Source organism: Myotis brandtii, unplaced genomic scaffold, assembly GCF_000412655.1.
Source record: "Myotis brandtii unplaced genomic scaffold, ASM41265v1 scaffold13, whole genome shotgun sequence".
Classification (NCBI taxonomy): Eukaryota; Metazoa; Chordata; class Mammalia; order Chiroptera; family Vespertilionidae; genus Myotis; species Myotis brandtii.
In genome coordinates, this window is record NW_005354595.1 from 5203489 (window position 1) to 5208309 (window position 4821).

Genomic DNA, 4821 nt, shown 5'->3' on the forward strand with positions numbered 1-4821 from the left:
CGGGTTGCTTCCGGGCCCGGGAGACGCGGGCCAGGCACGCGGAGTTGCTCGCTGTCCCCGCTGGGAGCGCAACTCGAAGTCCTCGACGGCCGCTTGTTATCCAGAGGAAAGCGAACACAATAAACCTTCCCTGGAAAAGGGGTAAGTGATGGAAGACGAGGAGGAGCAAGCATCTGTTGCTACCGGCCCCATTTTGCCGATGTGGAAACTGAGCCTTGAAACAAGAGCGTAATAAAAGGCACCCAAAAAAGTTACCCAGGGCCATATTGGCTCTGAACTAAGCTGTCTTATGTGGAGGGTAGTCCACAATAATCAAGCATTCATTCATATTTTAAATTTTTACTGAGGACATACTAAGTCCCAGTAACTTGTAGGCACTGGGAGTAAAGAGGTGAACAAAAGAGACAAGTTTCTGCTGGCTTACAGGGACCTGTGGTTACTGTGGTGAGGCGAGAGTTAGAGTAGGCGTGGTCACTGCCTTCAGGAAATGTGCAGCCCCGCAGAGTCCTTGGGAAATGGTGTGAGATGAGAACAGTTACTAGGTGGTGGGGATAAAACTACAGATCATGGTTAATATGAAGAGGATCGCCGGTACCAGGCAGTTACAAGCCTTTTACATGTTTCATCCTGTCAAAGAATGTCTCAAAGACAGAATCAGTTAAAAAAAGAAAGAAAAAAGTTTTTTTGCAAAGATGCAAAGCCATGAGACTCTAGACGGCCTGACCAAATAAAAGACAGCAAGTTTTAGGGATTACCCAGAGTCTAAGGGGGAGGAATAGCACAGCACTAAGTTGACTCTAAATGGGCTTTGGAAAGGAAATCTAAGCAAATGAAGATGGGAACCTGGGGACAGCCAAAGAAAAGGCCACAGGAGAAATCCTAGTGGATGTGCTGCAGTATCATGTCCTCGGTCTGTGACTGGAGGAATCACTTCCGAACCCTCCTCTGTGACACAGGAATAATAGGGATGACCTCCAAAGGTTGTCCAGACTAGATCACATCAGCAAGCACTCAGCAAGTCCTGCTTGAGGTGATTAGTTCTTCCTCTGCATTCTTCCTACGTTCTCTTTGAATTTTATCAGAATGCCCATCATGCTGCTGGGGTGGTGAATTCTAAGTGCTACCAGTAACAGTCATTAAATAGAAGTGAAAAAATAAAACTTTAATGGCTCCAGCCCCAATTCTTCACAATTAGATTGCAAACTCCCTGAGAACAAGGGAAAACGTCTTCTCTTTTGTCTTTCCCTCAGCAATCTCAAATGTGTGTTGAATTATTCAGTGTAGCCAGGAATAAAAAAAATAAAAAAAACCTTCCCCTTGAGATTTTTCCCCTTAAAGCCTCAAAGTACATTCTGTTTTTAACGGAGGGAGGAGGCTGAAAGTAAAATTAGAGCCTTAAACAAGAAGCCATCTGTCTTCCTTCTTTATAATCAAGGCAAGGGGAGTTGTTTTTCTTAGTGTAGTCAATATGGGAGCATTTCTCTCAGATTATAAAAGTCTTTTTGGCTAGTGTAGTTATTCCTTGTAGTAGCTAGTGCTTATTTTGTAATTAAAACTGCAGAAATAGATAAATATGGAACAGACTGCTACAGTTCTTCAGGAAAAAAGAAAAAGTATTTCACTTCTTTGGAGGTCTCTTTCCAAGACCTGGATGCTATGTGAATCTAATGGAAAGGAAGCACATTCTATTGCGCTTAACTGAGCTGAACTCCAACTTTCCCTTTAAGGGTTAATGGAACTACCAAGTTCTAAGGTTCTGCGAGGTACTTTGTAAATGTACTAATTATGTATGTATGCCCCATATGAAAAAAAAGTATTTCACTTCTTTGGAGGTCTCTTTCCAAGACCTGGATGCTATGTGAATCTAATGGAAAGGAAGCACATTCTATTGCGCTTAACTGAGCTGAACTCCAACTTTCCCTTTAAGGGTTAATGGAACTACCAAGTTCTAAGGTTCTGCGAGGTACTTTGTAAATGTACTAATTATGTATGTATGCCCCATATATACATATGAATGTGATGCTTTAAAATTATGCCTCATCATTAGCATGAGAGAAACTACACTCCTGAATTTGTATTCTGTGCCTTCTAAGAACAAGTCTCTTTCCCATCCCCCTCACACCCAAAGAAGCCTCATAAAAGGAGTGATTTAGAGGGGGCCAAAATACTGTTTCTTTTCATTCATTCTCATAAACAAGCACACACACAGCATTCAGTGAAGTTAAACTACTGAGAATTCTGAAATCTCGAAAGAGATTTTTTTCCCCCTAGCCAGTGATCAGGGTACTGATCTCACCACCAAGAGGTGTCATGAAGACAAGCCACTTGGGAACGGGGTAGGGTTTTTTTTTGTTGTTGGTGGTGTTAATCCTCACCCTAGGATATTTTCTCCATTGATTTTTAGACACAGTGGAAGGGAGAGGGAGAGACAGAGAGAGAAAAACATCAATGTAAGAGACACACATCAATTGGTTGCCTTCCACACGTGCCCCAACTAGGGGCCCTGGATTGAGCCCACAATCCATGCCCCTGACCGGAATCCAACCTGAGACCATTCCCCAAGCTGATGCTCTAACCATTGGGAAAAAATGGCTAAGGTTAGGTCTTTGTTGTTGTTTTTGAGAAAAAGAGTTTTTAAAAATAAAAACTTAGCTAAGAACAGCATCTGCACTAACCAGGATAAAATTACAAGGTCTATCAATCGTGGTGCTGCAGGGTAAAAGCGGATCACCAGCTGAGCCAGCCAGAAATGCTTCCCAGTGGTCTAGTATTGCATAATTGGCCATGTGAATTCCAGGATTTCCAGCTTCTGATGGAGGGCTTGGTGCTGGTCACTCACGGGAGGGGGGGGGGGGGGGGGGGAGCACTGTGCTAACGGTCTTTCCGACAACAGTAATAAAGCCTGACTCATTGTTCACGTGATTTCAGGTTTTTGCCTAACAGAAATATAAATGCATCTACATGTGTGTATGTCTATAACTGCTCAGAATAGACCTCTGATTTAAAAGGGGGAGGGGGACATTTGATGCTTTTGCTGTGTTATTTACATTTTAGCACATACTGTGTCACAGCCGCATCGCACAAGAGCACATTTGCTTCTGCAGAGCCCCAGCTTCCAGATCTGCCTCACAACTTCCTCCTTGAGGCATTCACATATCACCCCTGGGAAATGCTCCAAAAGCGAAAACTAATTGTAACCAAGGGCTGTAACTGTTCATTCATTTCCAGAGAGGCAGGAGCAGGTCTCTGTTCCAGAGGATGGAAATATATCTCAGCCTCCCAGTTAAGCCCTGAAGTTAGAAACCCCTGAAAAGAGCTTCCCTGAACTCGGGCATATACTCAGAGCAGAACAAGACAACATTGTTCCCAGCAAGACTCAGGTGAGAATCATAAATCCTTAGCTCTGCAACTTGGTTTCTGCCCATACTTGTAAGTTGATGTTTCTCCAGTGTTAATGAATAACTCTGGCTTTTACTTATGGTTTCACTTAGATTTTCGTTACAAGATCAGAAAATTTGTAAGTTCTCCAAAAATGCTTGCAGTGAATTTGTGTTTACAGGGATATAGCATTCCCCTATTACTTTTCTGAACAACATTTTTTATCTGTAGTTATTCAATATTTTTAATTGAGTCTTTCTTATGAACTAAGTGTGTTTGATCAAGTATCACATATGCAAACACCAGTCTTTGGGGATCTGAGGGTTTTTTTAAACATAAAACTAGTGTTGGTTTTTATTTGGGGTGGTGGGGCAAAGAAGGAGGGGAGGGAGGCAGGATTATGAATATTGATTTGAGAAGAGACAATTTATTAAGTAGGGAAATCTGTTTATTTAACAATATAGTTCTTGAGCTGTTACAATAGGCCAAATACCTAGCTGGATACCTGGAATTCAAAGGTAAATGAGAAACATTTCTTGACCATAAGTCATTTATATTTTAGTGAAGTGGAAAGATATTTAATTCAAGAATTAGAGCAAAGATTAAATGTAATGAGAGGAATGAGTCCACAAACTATATAAGCTCAGGGGAGAGCCACAGAGAATGATTCATTTTGTTTATAAAAATGCTACATGAGGTGTTTTGCCTGTTAACCCTTATATTCTTACTTCCATTCAAAAAGTCCCGCTGTATACCAAAAGCCTAGGAAAAAGCTTGGTATACAGGAATGTGTCATAATTATTTCTCCAAGAAGTAAATGAATTTTTATCAATGAGTTCCTAAGAATTTAGATTTGTTAGTACATAAGAATGTCTCAAAAAAAGGGTTATCTGAGCTATTTAATGATTGCTTTTTTCAATGTTTGGCTTTTTCTGTAAAACATCTGAAACAATATATATTTATTTATATAATATTGGAAATATATAATATTGGAAATATATAGAAGGCTTTATTAAAGAAAACCTTGTGCCTAATGGCTTAGCAAAAAACAGATAGGATTAACTACACAAACCTTTTTAAATTCTAGATGCAAAAGGTGCCATAAATAAATACAACGGACAAACAGATAAATAATACTTGCAAAGCAATATAGAAAAGGCTTGCTGCTATAGACTCAATGTTTGGGTTTCCCAAAATTCATATACAGTAAAACCTCGATATAATGGGCTAATTCATGTGTCCATTAAAGATGAAAGCCTGTTATATAATGAAGTAGGTTTTCCTAGTGCATATGTTAAAAAATTGACAAATTAGTCTACCTATTTTTACTTATGTAGGCACGTTTGTGTAATTAAAATTAATTATGTATGAAAAGTTTAATTTCATGGAAAAGTTTTCTATATGTATTACTGTCATTTTAAATTTATACTGAATAGGTCTCCT